The 22,209-nt window shown below is 41.5% G+C and overlaps 1 long non-coding RNA gene across 1 annotated transcript in view; it reads left to right on the forward strand.

Annotated features, from left to right (window-relative positions):
* The first annotated feature begins 3,948 nt into the window (after positions 1–3,948).
* LOC124720123 overlaps positions 3,949–22,209 on the forward strand; it is a 76,599-nt gene continuing 58,338 nt past the window's right edge. The window contains exon 1 of the long non-coding RNA XR_007006071.1: positions 3,949–4,054. This is a non-coding gene — a long non-coding RNA (uncharacterized LOC124720123). The remainder of the gene's footprint in view (positions 4,055–22,209) is intronic.

Below are 22,209 nucleotides of genomic sequence, written 5' to 3' on the forward strand. Positions count from 1 at the left end.
ATGTCCTATTTTTCTACGTAGTCTCCATCACGATCTTTGGCTGTACCCCAATGTTGTGGAAGAGCATGTAATCCCCGCTGGTAAAAGCTCTTGTCCTGCGGGCGTAGCCATGTTTTCAGTGCATAACTGGACCTTTCGTCATCATCAGTGTTCCCCGTAGAGAATCTTCAAGCGGCGCAAAGAGATGGAAGTGGGGGGGGGGGGCAGGTCTGGACGGCAGGATGGATGCCGCAATGATGTACAACCAAGTTTGGCGATGTGTTCCCGGGTACTCACACTTATGTGCGGGCATGCATTATCGTGTAGGACCAAGATCTGGATTCTTGTCCGATCGGACATGTCGGAAACGGTTCTTTATTCAGAGTCTTCAGGTATGCCAATGAATTGATGGTTGACTCCCTTGGCATCACATCTACCAGAATGACGCCATGACAAGCCCAGAATACTGCTATCAGGACTTTTCCGGCAGAGGGGGTTGTCTTGAATTTCTTCTTTTGTAGTGAATGAGGATTATGCCACTCCATCGACAGCCTTTTTGTTTGCGGCACAAAGTGGCGCACCCATCTTTCGTCACCGGTAACGATCCGTGACAGAAAGGTCCCTCCGTCGGTCTCGAAACTTCAGATGAAATGGCTTTTCTTTTAATCTTGTGGTTCGCTGAGAGCATTCGTGCAACCAGTCGTGAGCACCTCTTTGCATATCCGTGAGTCCCTATCATTGCAGACGCATGTCCAATGCTGGCCGACAACTGTCGAGGCCGTTGTTGAGTTGTGATGCGCCGGTCGGCACGAATAATGGCTTCCGCACGACTCGGCATGTCTGGAGCAGTGGCTGTGACCAGACGTACCGAGCATGGCTAAACATGGAGTTCTGTTTCTGAATTTCCTGAGGCTGTAACTTTCTTTACCCATCGACCAACTGTACTCCTATCAACTGCATCATCGCCATAGACTGTACGCAAAATTTTATGGATGTTCGCCCAAGTTCGTTTTTCCGCACACAACAATTCAATAACAGCACGCTGCTTGTAACGTTAGTCGTATGTAGACGCCATGTTGACGCTGTACTACGGCTCTGCCATCTGCCAGAACGGTTCGAAACTTCACCGGGCACATAACAAACATAAAATGTGAAGCATCAACAAGGACACTTGTCTTTGTACATTAACGCATTTTCCAAAAAAAAAGTGGAACATTACTTACTCAGTGATCCTCGTACAATGAATATTCTTTTTTCATTAACGGAAAACTGAAAAAGTTTCTTTTTCATACCTTTTCGTAGGTGTTCAATATGCTTCCCTTGCCATGAATGGCCAATGTCAATCCGGTATTCAAACTGTTCCTCACTGCAGCGAGCATGTCCTGAGTTACAGCCTCCACAGCTGCTGTCATACGATGTCTCAGTTCACTCATTGTTGTTGGTAATGGAGGCAAATAAACACAGTGTTTTATAAACCCCCATAAGAAATAATCACACACAGCCAGGACCGTACACCTGGATGCCAATAATGTAAGGGTGAATGATTTGTTCCATTGCGATCGATCCATCGTTCAGTAATCCTTTGATTTAAAAATTCCCGCACTTCCAGATGCCAGTGTGGTGGTGCCCAATCCTGTTGGTAAATGAAGTCGTTCGAATCCAGTCTCCAACTGTGGGATAGGATCGCTCACAAACACATCGAGGCTTGTGCTTCCTGTAACAGTGTTCTCCGCAAAGCGAAATGGACCGTACATCTTTTACCGTCTAACTGCACAAAGCACATTAAAATTTCGAGAATCCCTCTCATGTTGTACAACTTCATGTCGTTGTTCCGTACCCCATACTCTCGCAGTATTACGTTCCACCTTTCCTTTAAATGGAATGTTGCGTCGTCACTTAACACTAAGGGTGGAAGAAAACTGTCACCCTCCATCTCGCTGACAACGAAATTACAGAACACACGTTGTTGTTTGTCACCTTCACGAAGAGCTTGCAGTGGCTGAATTTTGTACGGTTTCACGTGTAGACGTCTACGCAACACACGCCAGACGGACATCGGAGGCATGTTGAGCTGCCGGCCTGCACGGCGGACGGATTTCTGCGGCCTCCTTGTGAAACTGTGGCGGATGCGTTCCACGTGTGTGTCAGACACTCGCAGATGTCCCGGCGATTTGCCTTTACGGAAACAACCTGTTTCTCGCAATTGTTCGTGCCATCGTCTAATGCTCTGTGCTGTAGCAGGATCCACACCATACCCAGTACGAAAGTCACGCTGAAAAGTTATTACCGTCCAGCACTGCACAAAACGTACAACAAAAAACGGTCTCTGTTTTCTTTACTAGAACTGAAGTGGGCGCACACGACTGCTACCTGGCGGAAACCATGTAAAACTTGAGAGTTTGCTCTTTCCATCAGTACATTTTCACGCACATATCTCAAGTAACGGAATAGGTGCATTTTTATCGGGTCATCGTATTTTACACTTAGTTGATTGGAATCGAAAGAAGTCAGAAAACTCGGAAAGAAGAGCTGCTAGAGCAAAACGAAGCATGTGAGGAAGAGTAAGGTTTACTATTTGTTGCTGGAATCGCAGAGTGCTCGGAAAGCATTTTACATTGTTGTTAACTTCCTTGAATTTCTGGTTTCCGAGAATTTATTTTTCAAAGGCGTTCATCTCGAAATGACCTTTTTGACATTTGCGTGCAATCTAACTCAAAAAGTACGGAACCGATCATTATGAAATTTGGTAGAATGATTCTTTATAAAATTATGACATATTTGAACCACCGTGTGAGATGATATCACGGTTTCAAGGGTATTTTTCTTTGTTTAATTAGAGAAAAACAATCCAGAAAATCGAAGTAAATTGTTCCGACGCCTGCAGACATTTTAATATTCATTATTTTCACCAAGCACGGAGCTTCATATTCTTAGAAAATAAGCTATTAATGTAAAATCAAAGTCTTTTTGATATCAGATGAAAATCGGAATGGCTGCATTGCACGCAATTGGAGAACTATACTCACAACCTCCAGCGGACATCACAGCCTAACTTTGTTAATTTTGGCTGAAATTATTCAAAAAATTTAAAAAAACTGTTCGAAATATGAATTAACTGATATAAAAATTGCTTAAAATTCTGATTAAATCTTCCGACCCCAAAAGAATCTCGAAAATTCGGTGTCAAACAGCTTCCTCATGTGGTTTCCCCCCTCAAAGATTATCGACATCTTTATACACTTTCAGGCGCGAACGCCTTCTCCTCCAACAGGAAGGATATAGAGAAGGCCAAGGAGCGTTTGGAACAGCGAACGAAATGTAGCAGTCGAGATCTTCTCAATTTTGTAACTCTACAAATCTGGTCATCAATTCTTGGGCGCATCGCTGGACCGGGACCACTGTCACGGCTGGACGCAGTGCTGACGGCAAGTGGGAGGCGCCTGCAGAGGGCGAATAATTGTCTGTCCGGGGTGCGTATCTCGGAGAAGGAGAGAGAAAGGCCACTGAAATGAACACCTCGTGGTGGGCGAGTACGTCGATGTCGGGGAATGGAGTGGGCAGAAGCTGGGAACGAACGGAATCTGATGTGGCCCACGTGTCTTTCTGCTAGTGAGAGGTTCCAGCCACTCTGTTCCGCGATCGCTCATCTCAGTCTCTGCCGTTTCGGGCTTCGTGCGATGATTGAAAGGAGGGACCGCATTTCGCGGTGAAACATTTTAGAAATACCGAATGCATCACTTTGCATTACGATGCCAGTAGGGCCACTGGATGACACAATACGCGACTTGAATTCACTTACTGCGTTTGCATAAGAGCAAGAATTGGCTAATATCACATGGCAGAAATACTTCGAACGTCAGACCTATCCAAGGGTTATCGTTGTCGGTGCGGAGGGGGGCGGGGGAAGGAGTGGAGGAGGGAGGGGGTCTCGAGGAAAACTGCGGACCGAGTGGGTGGGAGGCGGCGGCCCAGTCCAGCACAGGAGGCGAGTCTCGCTGCCGACCACCACCGCACTGGCTGCCGCGGCGCCCGACCTGTCTGGTGAGTCTCCACGTACTCCTTCCATCAACGTACGGTAGGTATGTACTGTGCGTGTAGCTTCCCTCTTTTGACATTCTCGTGTTCTCAGTGTTATCCACACTTAAAAGCGGCGGGTATGAAAACGGGGGAAAACTAAAGGGACACCGAGACGTTTTTCTCTTTTCCCAACTATTTTCCTCTGCCTGTAGCGTGACAGCTCTTATTATGAACTCCTGTATTGTGTCATGTCAGCTATGATCTTTGGTAAATACTGATTCTTACAACACAATGGAAATAATGGTGCTACTGGCAGTAGTTATTATAGTCCCGAGTTGCATGGTTTTGAAACTGGCTTCAGAACGAATCTTGCTTTTGATGTATACTTGTCGGATCTAAATGACAACTGAAGCAGGCGAGGCTTCCGCAATAAAATTTTCCCTCCGCACCAGAGTGTGCCTAATATGAATCTTCCTGGCAGAGCACTTTCCAGAGAAAGGCAAATGTCCCGAGTTCGAGTCTCGGTCCGGCACACGGTTCTGATCTGCCAGGACGTTTCAGGCGACAGTTGCTGGAAGACTTCTACAGAGTGGTAATGTACCTAACATCTGTTTTTCAGCAGGAGGAAATTCAGATGCTCTGGGTTCATAAATGTTTTTAGTAAACTAAGTAACAACGTGGAGGAAAGTTGAATGTTCAATTTATCTTCAGGCTGATTCCAAAAGTTTACTCAGCAACGTTGTGCACAACAGCAGATGTTCGAAACGACGACTAATTGGAACGCCTGCAGCCTTAACTGTGCAAGTACGTGACATACACGATGCTACATATCCCAGTCACGGGATAGAATGGGGAAACCAATTTGCATGTCTCCTGCGTTCGCCTCATCGGACGCCTCTTAATGTTTTTCATCTCTTATCAAATCAGCGACATCGTCTACATGACACGGTGCCTGTAAAAGTTCAGTTTCGTTAACGATTGTTGCCGCAAAATGTACAGTCCGTCACTCAAGTTGGATGCCGTCACTTTATTTGATGTCACACTTTTGAGAACGTGTGTTTTGGTCCTGACATTAAATAATTTGTGCAATACTTAATCATTTTATTACTTCCCATTTGCTCAAGCACAAAGTCCGTACACACTCAAGTTTTATATTAAAGTCTGCACCATTGCTGTAGTTCACTCTATTTCTCAGACGAAATAACTCTTTTATTTCGTACACAATCTCTCTTAGTCTAACGTATACCCGTGTTCTCTAATAACTATTGGTTCCTTCTCGTACTTCCCTTGTCTCCACACTTCTTCTTAATAATCTTATATCGTTTCCGTCGATACGCAGCTGAAATTTGAGTTCTTGGCCTTTTCTCTTTCCTTCTGTCTTCTGACTTCTCTGTCGATAATTTCGAAACGAATAGTGGTCTCTCCACACATTTTTGTATTTTAATGCGACAGTGCTGCTGTGTTACTTTGCCGGCTACTTTACCTTTTCCTTAGTTTCTGCGTGCTCAGACTATTCCATTGCCGGCATGCTATAATTCGTTTCCACGTAATGCACAGTCCGACTATTACTATATACTTTTCAGTAAAATCATTACTTTTCCTACTACACTCCTGGAAATTGAAATAAGAACACCGTGAATTCACTGTCCCAGGAAGGGGAAACTTTATTGACACATTCCTGGGGTCAGATACATCACATGATCACACTGACAGAACCACAGGCACATAGACACAGGCAACAGAGCATGCACAATGTCGGCACTAGTACAGTGTATATCCACCTTTCGCAGCAATGCAGGCTGCTATTCTCCCATGGAGACGATCGTAGAGATGCTGGATGTAGTCCTGTGGAATGGCTTGCCATGCCATTTCCACCTGGCGCCTCAGTTGGACCAGCGTTCGTACTGGACGTGCAGACCGCGTGAGACGACGCTTCATCCAGTCCCAAACATGCTCAATGGGGGACAGATCCGGAGATGTTGCTGGCCAGGGTAGTTGACTTACACCTTCTAGAGCACGTTGGGTGGCACGGTATACATGCGGACGTCCATTGTCCTGTTGGAACAGCAAGTTCCCTTGCCGGTCTAGGAATGGTAGAACGATGGGTTCGATGACGGTTTGGATGTACCGTGCACTATTCAGTGTCCCCTCGACGATCACCAGTGGTGTACGGCCAGTGTAGGAGATCGCTCCCCACACCATGATGCCGGGTGTTGGCCCTGTGTGCCTCGGTCGTATGCAGTCCTGATTGTGGCGCTCACCTGCACGGCGCCAAACACGCATACGACCATCATTGATTGGCACCAAGGCAGAAGCGACTCTCATCGCTGAAGACGACACGTCTCCATTCGTCCCTCCATTCACGCCTGTCGCGACACCACTGGAGGCGGGCTGCACGATGTTGGGGCGTGAGCGGAAGACGGCCTAACGGTGTGCGGGACCGTAGCCCAGCTTCATGGAGACGGTTGCGAATGGTCCTCGCCGATACCCCAGGAGCAACAGTGTCCCTAATTTGCTAGGAAGTGGAGGTGCGGTCCCCTACGGCACTGCGTAGGATCCTACGGTCTTGGCGTGCATCCGTGCGTCGCTGCGGTCCGGTCCCAGGTCGACGGGCACGTGCACCTTCCGCCGACCACTGGCGACAACATCGATGTACTGTGGAGACCTCACGCCCCACGTGTTGAGCAATTCGGCGGTACGTCCACCCGGCCTCCCCCATGCCCACTATACGCCCTCGCTCAAAGTCCGTCAACTGCACATACGGTTCACGTCCACGCTGTCGCGGCATGCTACCAGTGTTAAAGACTGCGATGGAGCTCCGTATGCCACGGCAAACTGGCTGACACTGACGGCGGCGGTGCACAAATGCTGCGCAGTTAGCGCCATTCGACGGCCAACACCGCGGTTCCTGGTGTGTCCGCTGTGCCGTGTGTGTGATCATTGCTTGTACAGCCCTCTCGCAGTGTCCGGAGCAAGTATGGTGGGTCTGACACACCGGTGTCAATGTGTTCTTTTTTCCATTTCCAGGAGTGTATTAAAACAAGACTTCCCTTCGGCCCACCTGTACACAACTACATCCCTGGTTCAGCGAACTCGCTTTCGTCTTAACAAAATTTCTCCATCTGCACCTACATCTATGTGATTCCTCTGCTATTCACAATAAAGTGCCTGGCAGAGGGTTCAATGAACCACCTTCAAGCTGTCTCTCTACCATTCCACTCTCGAACGGCACGCGGGTAAAACGAGCACCTAAACTTTTCTGTGCGAGCCCTGGTTGACGTGATGATCATTTCTCCCCATGTAGGTGGGTGCCAACAGAATGTTTTCGCAATGAGAAGAGAAAACTGGTGACAGAAATTTCTTGAGAAGATCCTGTCGCAACGAAAAACGCCTTTGTTTTAATGATTGCTACTCCGGTTCACGTACCATGTCTGTGACACTACCTCCCCTATTTCGCGATAATACAAAACGAACTGCCCGTCTTTGTACTTTTTCGATGTCATCCATCAGTCCCACCTGATGCGGATCTCACACCGCACAGAAATACTCCAGAACAGGGCGGACAAGCGTATTGTAAGCAGTCTCTTTGGTAGATCTGTTGCACCTAAGTGTTCTGCCAATGAATCACAGTCTTTAGTTTGCTCTACCGACAATATTATCTATGTAATCGTTCCAATTTAGGTTATTTGTAATTGTAATCCCTAAGTATTTAGTTGAATTTACAGCCCTCAGATTTGTGTGACTTATCGCATGACCGAAATTAGGTTGATTTCTTTTAGTACTCATGTGAATAACTTCACACTTTTCTTTTTTCAGGGTCAATTGCCACTTTTTACACCATACAGATATATAAATCATTTTGCAAGTCGTTTTGATCATCTGATGACGTTACAAGACGATAAATGACAGCATCATTTGCAAACAATCTAAGATGGCTACTCAGGTTGTCTCCTATGTCGTGAATATAGGTCAGGAACAATAGAGAGCCTATAACACTTCCTTGGGGAACGCCGGATATTACTTCTGTTTAACTCGATGACATTCCGTCTGTTACTACGAACTGTGAACTTTCTGACAGGAAATCACGAATCCAGTCGCACAACTGTGGCGATACTCCGTAGGCACGCAGTTTGGTTAGAAGACGCTTGTAAGGAACGGTGTCGAAAGCCTTGTGGAAATCTAAAAATATGGAATCAATTTGACATCCCCTGTCGATAGCACTTATTACTTCATGAGTATAAAGAGCTAGTTGTGTTTCACAAGAATGATAATTTCTGAATCAGTGCTGACTATATGTCAACAAATCGTTTTCTTCGAGTTACTTCATAATGTTCGAATACAGTATATGTTCTAAAACCCTACTGCAAATCGACGTTATTGATATAGGCCTGTAATTCAGCGGATTACTCCTACTTCCCTTTTTGGGTATTGGTCTGACTTGAGCAATCTTCGAGTCTTCAGGTACGGATATTTCTGTGAGCGAGTGGTTGTATATAATTGCTAAATATCGAGCTATTTTATCAGCATACTCTGAGAGATACCTGACTGGTATACAATGTGGACCGGAGGCGTTGCCTTTATTAAGTGATTTAAGCTGCTTCCTTACTCTGAGGATATCTTCTTCTATGTTTCTCATCTTGGCCGTTGTTCTTGATTGGAATTCAAGAATATATACTTCGTCTTCTTTGGTGAAGGAGTTTCGGAAAACCGTGTTTAATAACTGTGCTTTAGTGCCATTGTCATTAGTGACTGCACCATTGTTATCGCGTAGTGAAGCTACTGATTGCGTTTTGCCACTGGTGCGCTTCATGTAAGACCAGAATTTCTTTGGGTTTTCTGCCAGATTTCGAGACAGGATTTCGTTGTGGAAATTATTAAAAGCACCTCGCATTGAAGTACGCGCTATATTTCGAACTTCTGTAGAACTTTGCCAGTCTTCGGAATTTTGCGTTCTTTTGAATCCGGAATGCTTTTTTCGTCGCTTCTGCAACAACGATCTGACCCGTTTTGTGTACCATGGGGGATCATTATCATCAATTTGCACAGATTAAAATTCTCATATAGGGCTAAAGTATTCTCTTTTACTCACAAAGTAATAGGAATTTTATACTCACTGCGATTAATTTAGTTTATGGTCAGTAATGCCTACTTGTGTTGGCAACAGGTAATTATTGTTTGTCTGATATCTCACTTTTGAGTCGCTAAAAGGCGATATAGTTTTATGAGGATTAACAAGAAGAGTGTGCCTTTTACCGATGTCTTTATGGGACCTCGCACGCCATTTCCCCCCCTTTCCGAGTTCAGTTTCATTCCTGCGACACCCTTCTATATCTGTTATGAAGGTCAGTCTCCACCAGTGCAGAAAGGATTCCGTTAACGCCACAGCTGCCGTGTAGAACTTTGTGGCCCACGCAGTAAAAGACTTTGGCAACTTCACAAAATCGACAGCGGAATATTTGATTTTGTTTACCTCTGCAGTCATTCATTTTCTGAGGTTCGGTACTGTTGTCTCTATACAGAACTCGTGGCAAAAGGCAAAGTGAGCGCTGTTAAGACGCTCTGGTCAGTCACATGAGTCAGTATTCTATCCGAGCCACATTCTCATAGACTTTCGAAAAGAATTGAAGTACTCTAGTAGGTCTGGAACTAATTTCGCCTATCTGCGTTTTTACAGATCTCTGTTTCCACGCGTCACTGAAGTCCGTCAGGAAGTACGGCCCCAGTCATTAAATGATCGCATGCAGACTTAATAATATTCCTATCGACTCAGAACCAGATTAAATTATAAATAAATCTATTGCACCTGTACTGGGTTTGTTGCCACTTTGAAGAAGTAACCAGAGTAGCTATGGCAGAAACTGAGACAGTAGCGAGTCAGTCCCACATGGAACTGACCCTTTGCACAGATACTAGGTGCACTCTTGGGAACAGCAGTTATACCTGTGTGGAATGCCACTTAGCAACTACGAAAGGTCGACCATCATCTGAAGAAGGAAAGGAAGGACTGAAAACCGTACCTCTTATTGTTGATAAACTGAGGAAGGAATTAGGTAACAAGTCCACATGAGCATTTTACATTATGTCCAGAACACACATGATCACACTGCCATGCATGTGTTGACCAGGTATGTAAGCATACTTCATCATTTTTGTGTTGTTGTTGTAGTAGTAATGGTATTAGTAGTAGTAGTAGTAGTAGTAGTTTATTAGTATATCACATTTTAAAATTTAAGTAAGTTAAGGTAATTCGCATATATAGACTTATGCAGGCTTATAAGTGTAGAACGGAGAGATTGCGTTAAGTTGTTATCTTTTGCCTTACAGTAGGAATAAACCTAGCATTTACCTGGGATGATTTACGGATACCACGAAAATCTAAATTAGGTTGAGTGAATGGAGAGCGGACCATCCCCCCTCCCGAATACAAGGCTAGTCGGTTTAAGATGGTGCTACCTCATTCGGTTTATCCCTTGCGTACAATACTTCAGGCGGCAGGGAACTCGGTTGGGTGGGTAAGATGCTGGTGGACAAATGAGCCAATCTAGCACACAATACGAATTCATAAAACAAACTCGGTATCTTGAATAATTAGAGAAGTCGATCATTAAAGAATTAAGCATTTAATATGATAACAAAATTTAAATGTAGTTATTAGTCTGAGGTCATATGGTAAGATTACACATGCTTCACAGAGCAACAGCAGAGGTTGCTTCGAACTTTATGCCGATACAGGCATTTAGTTAAATTCATACTGAATGAAATAATTGGTCAAAAAATGAAGGAATCATTAAGTGAAATTAAATGCATATCAGGCTTGCAGTCAAAGAAATTCATAGCACAGTAACCAATAGCAAAGGATATACTAGTTACATAAATAACAAAATCAAAATGTCTTAATGAACAATATAGAGATGCTCTATACAAGCAACAGCTGCAATAAGAGCTTATACTGATTGTGTTTTCCAGGTAACTTAGCCAAGACAAATGTTCAGGGAATCTGACATCACTTACACCTTATAATGATCGGTCCGTGAGACAGTTCCAAGTTTCAATTAGGTACCAAAAATCATGACAAGCCACTCAGTTGACTCTGGTGAGTTAATGGCTCAATTTATTATTTAACACAAACATGCGCTTAAAAGGTGAAAGGCTCGCCAAAACACATAAAATGAGCATGCTAGAAGCTGCCAAGTTTCAACAGTAATTAATCTTGGACCCCGAACACAACGAAACAGTTTGCTGATGTAGGGATCAAAATTAGGACCAAAAAGTATACATGCTGTCACACAGACAAGCACGCTGTGGAACTAATTTTTAATCTCTCTCGGATTCAGCAACTTAGGTAACCAGACATCCGCCCCAAAGCAATGGTCTACCTTGGTTCGTTTAAAACCACTTCGTCATAACTGAAGCATGTTGTTTTTGTGGTCTTCAGTACAAAGATTGGTCTGATGCAGCTCTCCATGCTACTCCATCCTATGCAAGCTTCTTCAAGTACCTACTGAAACTTACATCCCTCTGAATCTGCTTAGTATATTCCTCTCTTGGTCTCCCTCTAACATGTTTACCCTCCACACTGCCCCCCAGTACTAAATTCAACATCTGTTGATGCCTCAGAACATGTTCTACCAAACGACCCCATCTTCTAGTCAAGTTGTACGACAAATTCCTCTTCTCCCCAACTGTATTCAGTACCTCCTCATTAGTTACGTGATCTATCCATCTAATCTTCAGCATTCTTCTGTAGCACCACATTCCGAAAGCTTCTCTTCTTGTATAAACTATTTATCGTCCAAGTTTCACTTCCATACATGGCAACACTCCATACAAATACCTTCAGAAAAGACTTTCTGGCACTTAAATCTATACTCGATGCTAACAAATCTCTCTTCTTCAGAAATGCTTTCCTTGCCACTGCCGGTCTGCTTTTTTATATCCTCTCTACTTCAACCATCATCAGTTACTTTATTCCCCAAATAGCAAAACTCATTAAGTTTCTCATTTCGTGATCTAATTCCCTCAGCATCGCCTGATTTAATTCAAATACATTCCATTATCCTCCTTTTGCTTTTGTTGATGTTCATATTATATCCTCCTTTCAAGACACTGCCCATTCAGCTCAACTGCTGTTCCACGTCCTTTGCTGTGTCTGACAGAATTACAGTGCAGTTGCAAGACCCAATGTTTTTATATCTTCGCCATGGATTTTAATTCCTACTCCAAATTTTTCTTTTGTTTCCCTTACTGCTTGCTCAATGTACACATTGAATAAGATTAGGTATAGCCTACAACCCTGTCTCACTTCCTTCCCAACCACTGCTTCCCTTTCATGCCCCTCCACTCTTATAACTGCCATCTGATTTCTATACAAATTGTAAAAAGCTTTTCGCTATTATACCCCTGCCGCCTTCAGAATTTAAAAGAGAATATTCCAGTCAACATTGTAAAAATCTATCTCTAAGTCTGCTATTGCTAGAAACGTACGTTTGCCTGTCCTTAATCTATCTTGCAAGATAAGTCGTGGGGTCAGTATTGCCTCTTGTGCTCCAACATTTGTACGGAATCCAAACTGATCTTCCCCGAGGCTGGCTTCTACCAGTACTTCAATACGTTTGTAAAGAATTCGTGTTAGTATATTGCAGCTGGGACTTATTATACTGATGGTTGGGTAATTTTCACACCTGTCAACACCTGCTTTTATGGGATTGCAATTATTACATTCTTCTTGAAGTCTGAGGGTATATCGCCTGTCTCATACATCTTGCACACCTGATGGTAGAGTTTTGTCAGGGCTGGCTCTCTCAAGGCTATTAGTAATTCTAATGGTATGTCTATTCCCTGGGCCTCGTTTCGACTTTGGTCTTTAAGGGGTCTGTAACGTTCTTCACACAGTGTCATATCGCCCATTTTTGAGATGTTTCTATTTATTTTTGCCTGCTTTATTTACTGCATTTTTATATTTTCTCCTTTCATCAGCTAAACTCAATATCTCTTCTGTTACCCAAGGATTTCTACTAGCCCTCGTGTTTTTACCTCCTTGATCCTCTGCTGTCTTCACTGTTTCGTCTCTGAATGCTACCCATTCTTCTTCTACTAGAGTTCTCACCCTCATTCTAATAAATTGTTTCCTAATACTCTGAAACTCTCTACCACCTCTGGTTCTTTCAATTTAACCAGGTCCCATCTCCTTAAATTCCCACCTTTTTGCCGTTTTTTCAGTTTTAATCTGCAGTTCAATAGATTGTGATCAGAGTCCATATCAGCCGCTGGAAATGCCTTACTATTGAATACCTGGTTCCTAAATCTCTGGCTTACCATTACATAATCTATCTGAAACCTCTCAGTGTCTCCAGGCCTCTTCCATGTATATAATCTTCTTTCATGATTCATAAACCAAGTGTTAGCTATGATTAAGTTATGCTCTGAGCAAAATTCTACGAGGCGGCTTCCTCCTTCTTTCCTTACCCTCATTCCTTGTTCACCTACTACTTTTCCTTGTCTTCCTTTTTCTACTGTTGAATTCCAGTCCCCCATGACTATTGAATTTTCGTCTCCCTTCACTCTCTGAATAAATTATTTTATTTCATCATAGATTTATTCAATCTCTTCGTCATCTGGGGAGCTAGTTGGCATATAAACTTGTACTACTGTAAGCTTCTTATCTATCTTGGCCACAATAATGCGTTCACTATGCTGTTTGTAGTAGCTTATCCACCTTCCTATTTTTTTATTCAGTACTAAACCTACTCCTGCACTACCCCTATTTGATTTTGTATTTATAACCCTGTATTAAGGCTACCAGAAGTCTTGTTCCTCCCGCCGTCGAACTTCACTAATTCCCACTATATCTAACTTTAATCTATCCATTTTCCTTTTTAAATTTTCTAACCAAAATGCCTGATTAAGGGATCTGACATTCCACACTCTGGTCTGTAAAGCACCAGTTTTGTTTCTTTTGATAACGACGTCCTCCTGAGTAGTCCCTGCCCTGAAACATACAACACAGTAATAACCGAGCAATCCAAAATACAAAGGCATACATTTGTAAACGGTAAAGTAATAATTTAGTACCCAAATGTGTAACACCAAATTCTTTTTCTCGAATGCAGGAACTTTACAAGTCCTTAACCTGTTACCTTGTTTGATCATGATACATACCACAACCTTTAACTAACAGACATAGTAAGGTATTCAGATTCAGTGTCATATCCCACATGCCATTACACAGTATAACAGAGAAACCATACACGGCACATAGTCTGCTTACAACAGAAATAGACACAACATTAAACTTCAGAAGTAAGATATACAAATCCGAATACACACGGTGAGAAGACTTCTGAGCGAACCCCAACTGACAGCCGACACGCTAATGACAATTTGAAGCGTCAAATTCTCTGTCCACTTGACAGGAATTTACAAAATAAAAATCATAACTCTCATGGGATAGGATTACGAGACGCACGAACGACTGACACTTTAATTCGGATCGCACTTTATGAAAGTTCAGTGGGCCTGTGGTAATTTAACTGGTACGGCAAACGGCCTTAATGCATTCAGCCCAGCTCACAGCCAAACGATCACAACTCAGCACAAGTGCCTCGGCGACACAAACATCAAAACCCGCTTACTGAACAGACGCTGGGATGCTCACCGTAAGGACCGGATTGTAAAGTCCCAGTTACACGATGCGCATAAACCGTATGCCTATGCACCAGCGCCCCAAGTGTGCATATCTGTAAGTACAGACTGGTCCACGTCGACCTATTACACTACCCACGAGGGTAGATGGTAGTAACGCGCGAAACACAAATAGAACTGTCTGATCTCTTGCAAAGTCATCCGTTCTACCGCTAGAAACACAAGTGGAACAGTGTGATATATTGTAACGCCATTCGATCAGGGTACCTGTTTAATAAGAAGTTGTTTTCTTATTATTATTTATTAAGTAATTGTTATTCTCTAATGTAGGTTACTACTGTTCAGAATAACAGACCCAACAGTTAGTTTTATGTTACGACACTTGGCTACAAAGGTATATGTATATCTAAATTTACATTTATACAGCATTCTACACATGGAGGACGCACTTGTCTTAGGAGTTGTTGCTCTGGTAGTGACTGTCAATCTTCGGATTAGTGCAGAACGACGGTGTGAACGAAAAGCCAGATTTTGTTGGGTTTGACTCTGGGACAAGGCTTATGCGTTCCTTAAGAGTGCTTAAAAGCCAGTGGCCGAAAGGGAGGAACGAAGACATTCAAATATATTCACTGCTAATGAAAGAAGTGAGGCCCGGAGATCCACAAGAATTTTGGAACTTCGAGAGGATGGACATGGCTTGATTGCAGAAACTGTTCTCTGAGATAGAAAAGGGAATTAGCAAGTGTGACACAGTCATGGAGGTGGCTATCCTATCTTACAATCTCGAAAAAGAGAATTAAATCATATGTTTGCAGGTCTTGTGATCATATCAGCCTACATCACTGATAAAATAACGGTTCATGACCTATTATGTGGCAGGCTGTTTGTAACATTACGTTACCTGGCGACTGTCGAATCTTTCAAGTGCGGCTTTTAGCCACAGGATAGCTCAGCCCACCAACCGAAAGTTGTTTTGGGTATATTCACTCCATTTAGCAACACTTTAAAGGCCAAATATTTAAGGGTGCACTTGTGTTATTTTTCCAAGTTCGGTATATGACCTCATCTGTAGCACTGGGAAAAACTGCACGCTGTGGAACTAATTTTTAAGCTCTCTCGCATTCAGCAACTTAGGTAACCAGATATCCGCCCCAAAGCAATGGTCTACCTTGGTTCGTTTAAAACAACTTCGTCGTAACTGAAACATGTTGTTTTTGTGGTCTTCAGTACAAAGACTGGTCTGATGCAACTCTCCATGGTATTCTATCCTGTGCAAGCTTCTTCATCTCCCAGTACCTACTGCAGCCTACATCCTTCTGAATTTGCTTACTGTATTCATCTCTTGGTCTCCATCTACGAATTTTACCCTCCACGCTGCCCTCCAATACTAAATTGGTGTCTGGAACCGCGTGACTGCTACGGTTGCAGGTTCCAATCCTGCCATGGGCATGGATGTGTGTGATGTCCATAGGTCAGTTAGTTTTAAGTAGCTCTAGGGGAATGATCACCTAAGAAGTCCCATAGTGCTCAGAGCCCTTTGATTTTAGAACCATTTGAACTAAATTGGTGATCCCTTGATGCCTCAGAATATGCCCTACCAACCGATCCCTTATTCTTGTCAAGTTGTGTCACAAACTCCTCTTCTCCCCAATTCTATTCAATACCTCCTCATTAGTTATGCGATCTACCTGTCTAATCTTCAGCATTATTCTGTAGCACCACATTTCGAAAGCTTCTATTCTCTTCTTGTCTAAACTATTTATCGTCCATATTTCACTTCCGTACATTGCTACACTCCATACAAATACTTTTAGAAACGACTTCCTGACACCTAAATCAATGCTCGATGTAACAAATTTCTCTTCTTCAAAAACGCTTTCCTTGCCATTTCCAGTCTACATTTTATATCCTTTCTACTTCGACCATCATCAGATATTTTGCTCCCCAAATAGCAAAACTCCTTAACTACTTTAAGTGTCTTATTTCCTAATTTAATTCCCTCAGCATCACCCGACTTAATTCGACTACATTCCATTATCCTAGTTTTGCTTTTGTTCATCTTATATCCTCCTTTCAAGACACTGTCCATTCCATTCAACTGCTTTTCCAAGACCTCTGACAGAATTACAATGTCATCGGCGAACCTCAAAGTTTTTATTTCTTCTCCATGGATTTTAGTACCTACTCCGAAATTTTCTTTTGTTTCCTTTACTGCTTGCTCAATATATAGATTGAATAACATCGGAGATAAGCTACAATCTTGTCTCACTCCCTTCCCAACCACTGCTTCCTTTTCATGTCCCTCGACTCTTATAACTGCCATTTGGTTTATGTACAAATTGTAAATAGCCTTTCGCTCCCTGTATTTTACCCCCGCCACCTTCAGAATTTGAAAGAGAGTATTCTAGTCAAGATTGTCAAAGCTTTCTATAAGTCTACAAATGTTAGAAACGTAGATTTGCCTTTCCTTAATCTTTCTTCTAAGATAAGGCGTAAGGTCAGTATTGCCTCACGTGTTCCAACATTTCTACGGAATCCAAACTGATTTTCCCCGAGGTCGGCTTCTACCAGTTTTTCCATTCGTCTGTAAAGAATTCGCGTTAGTATTTTGCAGCTGTGACTTATTAAACTGATAGTTCAGTAATTTTCACATCTGTCAACACCTGCCTTCTTTGGGATTGGAATTATTATATTCTTCTTGAATCGTTAGTGTAGTAGAGTGATAATCTGGTACAGTTGATGGATCGTTCGTTCGAGTCTCGCCTTCGTCATTTGTTTCGGTCAATTTCAAATACCTACATCCAGTAATTGCAAAATTCATCATTTTTATGAGTAATGCTCCTCTTCTTATATCAAACAAATTACATATTCTGCGCGAAATTCCTGTTTTCATTAGAAATATAAATTCTTAATTATCGAGTTTTATGAGAGATTGTTAATAAAGGTTGCTTGAATTAAGAACACATAACAATTTAATTTTTAGGCGTAATATAAAAATAAACGAACACTCTTTATTTGCACTGTGTCCATTGTTTTATACTAAAGATGTAGTGTCACACGAACGAGAGAGATGAGTGTCGCAGAAACATGAGAAACAATCATTTTCACAACATCGAGCACGCAATAAAAATTCAGCATTCTTACAGTTGTTACTGTCCCATTACAGTATGAGTCCAACAGCACTGATCGGGAGCCAAGCTAAGGGATTTGGCCTGAGAAGCAACAAGACTGTTAATCTGCCAGACAGACGTATTGGAACTAACGCACGCAGCTTTTCCACATGCCACTGCCGAACGCCGGCGCGATATAGAACGGCACCTCATATAATAAGACGAGAAAATACGGCGCCTGAGTGACTTCGTGGATTCTATCGTTGATCGCCTCGTTATCAATGTAGCAGATCATAGTTCCAAAACTGAAATGTGTTTCTCGCATTCAGATAAAGAAGGAGCTGAGAGATTACCAGACGACTGACTGTAATTAATGCTTCCAGTAGCTTCAGTATTCAACAGTATGGTGAAATACCTGCAGTATGCTTTTGCATCTCACACAGTTCGCTCAGAATATTGACCTTAAGTTTAAGTTAGGAATTCTAATCACTCTTGTTTGTAATTAGATTGCTACTGAAATTTCCCCTTTGTATGTAAAGAATGACAGCGATGCAAAAAATCTTATGTTATTTGATTTTCAAACAGCTAAGTAAAATTCAACTTACTCAGACAGTTTTCTCTTTACTTATTCTGAACATCACTAAACTGACAGATAATATTTTAGCGCAACGCAATGTGACTTTCAATAATCCTACAGAAGAACTACTGCAATATAGCGAGATTCTGACTACTGAAGGCAGTAAGTACTGACAGGCATGGTTAGCAAATGAAAGATTTTTATAGAGAACAAACAATGTATTTACCTTAATAGTATTCAAAACTCATAATAGAGATCTAGTCTTACAAATTTCCTTCTTCTGGCGGACACACGTCCAGATCGTCCCCTCATAATACCTCTCAAAACTCTGGCATCTCTCTCCCCACATCCAAGACTGCTGGCGACTCACCTCCAACAGCCCAACGCTACGGGCTATTCTCATCTAACTGCCCAGCGCTACACAAGCGAATATTCCAACCATGAGTCTAACCAGCCACAGACTGCACACAGCGCAGTCAGCGATTTTCATACAGAGAGCTACGTGGCGTTACCAACATAAAAACCTAAACAGCCTACTTACATTGCCCCCATGCGCCCTACAAAAAATTTTATAAATTGTTTGGGCAGTGGACAGTACTAATTTGATTAAATTTTTCATTATTACAATAACAAAGATATCAAATGCACGCATTTATTCATACAATGTTGGTCAAAAGCAAAAATAGTCCTCATAGACCACAAAGGCAGTCCTGATCCTTCATCACAGTAAGAATGATAGTTTTATACCCAAGCCTGAGCAGTAAAAGAAAGTACACACGGAAGTAGCGGATTTCCATGCAGCCTTGAAGAAGTTGTGTTGTTCTTCCAACAGAAAGACAGTGCTAACTCTTGGCACGCAGACAGATAATGGGCCACAACAGAGCAAACCCACAGTCGAAGTTTTGAAGAATTTTGGTAGGTAGGTGATCACAGAGCAGACCCACAGTATTTCCTGTTGAGATGATGGTAATAGAGGGCCACCGCCGATGCAGACCCACTTCAGTCCTCGTGAAGATAATGGCATTGGTGGGCCTTTAAAGGTGCAGACCCACTGTAGTCCTTGTAGAGATGCCCAGCAACTATCCGTTGCGACAGTGTCGGTGCACAATCACCATCAAAGAGTCTTGCAGATAACATCCATGAACCACTACTTGTGCAGTTACGAACTTTTTGGAATGTCCTTAGAACCAGCAATGTAGTTAATCACTCTCTTGGTGAATTATCAACACATGTCCAAACACTAAGACAGTCATTTACCATCTGAGATTTGACACATATAGTATGACCAACAGAAATGTGTGCAGTAAAATGAATCCCCACTATTCAGTTAATTTGAAAAACTGGTATCTATACAATTACAAATTTATGGTATAATAATACAATTATAAAGGTACAGAAAACATCATTAAAGAACATAATAATACAGACAACGTTTGTAGTAATACAGGCTTAACAAAAGAATAGAATAAACATATACATGAGTATTATAAGAATTGTGACATAAGTAAATAAATGAGAAATGAGAATATTCTAACATTAATTTGACATATGATCATTAAAGGAAAACATAACACAATAAATAATATCTAGACATTTTTCCAAGTTATTTGAAGATAACAGTACTCCTTATCATAGGAAATGCAGCTTAGTATCAGAAAATTCTACAACATAACTCTTATCAGATAAGCACATAAAGACACGAAGAACATAGACACACAAGGGTATATGTAAACACATAGTAGAATAACACAAGAGGAAAGGACAGGGTTTGTTTTCAGTATAGCATTTGGTACTGCAGGTCAACACAAAACTTCATTCAGTAGATCTTTCCTCTTATTTCAACATTTTTTTCGCAAAATGCTCTTATCTAAGCATGGTTTCTGTATTTTCCATTACCTTAGCTCATCAATTATTTTTCATTATCGTACCATATCATTTGTTTCAAAGAAAATCCTGCCTAAACCTGTTGTCCATAAACCCTACTTTATTGTTTATATCCTCTTTCAAAATAATTGTTCTTCATTGTGCACTACTTTTTTGGCCAAACCTTTTTCTTATAGCTTCTCAATGCATTCTTTCCCAATTCTTCAGACTTAGTCTCTTATATAGTATTCTCTCTCTTAAGCTAACTTAAGCTTACTGAGCTCAGATACATAAACTAAGAGATGAGGCAATGCAGCAGCACAAGCATTAACACAAACAGAAATGACAAAAAAATGCATTTGGCAAAGCAAGCAGCAATGTATCTAAATTGCCAAAGCAAATGCAACATTACAACTGCTTGAAGGCAATATGCAGCAAACAAGAAAAATAAATCAGTGGTGAAACTGGCTTATAAGAGTAGTACAAAGTAAAATTCAGTAGAACAATGCCTGACAAACAGCAGCAGCAAAAGCAGTAAACTAGACCTGAACTTGACAAAGCTCAGGCAGAATAAATATTACAGTAAAGTTAGCAACGCAGGTAAGAAAATGTCTATTTACATGTTAACGCCTGTGTCACATCTTAACACTTAAGTGATGCACCACAACAACCTATTCTACAAAAAAATTACCAAGCCCTTGAAATGGAAATTATGTCTACAGTTCTTGTTGTCAATCACTTCTCCTTATGCTTCTTTTGTTTACTATTGCTCCTTTTTTTAAGAATGTAGATCATAAAATTATTATTTAATAGATCTGTAGACAGAAAATACTTACATTAGTAGAGCTATTAAATTCTATTTTAATCAATGCTGCAGCGCAGCTAGAAACCAGTTATTAAACAAAATGAGCAAATATATATAAGGCAAAGCATACTGATTTTATTCACTAGCGATAAGGCAGTAAAAAACTCTCAACTAAAAAGACAGTAGTCATAATCAGGTATATAGATGTAAAATATTTCTCATCATTTTATTAGGCATTTTAGTAAATATCAGAAAGTATGAGCTCCAAACTGTAATCATATGTTTTCAAGTATGAGAGTGTCATACTTGCAATTCTTTCTACAAAGATATGTTAATAGCGATGTTAGTGGCCTCTTTTTCCTACACCTGTGCCTCTGAAAGACACACACTAATGGTTTATTTCCAGGCAACTGTCATGCATCTGGGAAACACAGCACATTACGTCAAGTTCACTTACCTTCTTTACTGAAACACATCCAACAGTGGTTTCCACTACAGTGGCAGTCTCATATAAAAAATTTCGCAGGTTGTAAATTTACGTTACTAATGTGTAGAAGCCAAATCCCATAAATATAACAGTGTCCTACGATTTCAGTCAGGAGAGTGGTAGTCAAAGTCATGCACCCTTCATAATGACAACCACACCTCGACATCACAATACATATTGTCGTCGCGATAATAATATCATAACACCATAGTCAAATCTCAAAAACGTCGTAGCTTTCTTCAATAATTTCAAAATCTCTAAAAACATGCTGTCATATTATCACAGTGGTTTCTAAAGTAAATATGAACAGTTTACAAAAATTTAGGCAAAATCCAATTTCATAAGTGTGAAGTTACCTAACGTGTAAGTACATAAACATGAGTCACTGATGTAGTAAAAAGAATGTTTGTCTCTCTCAGTTAAATCATCAGATAGCTGTGTAATTCAGTGTTAGAGAAATTTGGTACTGATGTGTAGAACTGAATAAGCAAATACCATATTAGCTATGGCTCCAAACGCTTGCCACACGCTTAGTACAGAAAGTAAACGTGTACCCCCTGAGGGTTAGTGTAATTATAACCTCAGGTGTTACAGATTACAACAATGGAATGAAATGTATCACCCAAAACCTTCTTTGTATCTTCGTAATTCGAGAATCTTTGAAAAAAAAAATGATTTAAGTACAAAAATTAATCACTTAAATGCGTGTCCTATAGCTCTAAGCTGTGCG

Source organism: Schistocerca piceifrons, chromosome 11 (genome assembly GCF_021461385.2).
Source record: "Schistocerca piceifrons isolate TAMUIC-IGC-003096 chromosome 11, iqSchPice1.1, whole genome shotgun sequence".
NCBI lineage: Eukaryota > Metazoa > Arthropoda > Insecta > Orthoptera > Acrididae > Schistocerca > Schistocerca piceifrons.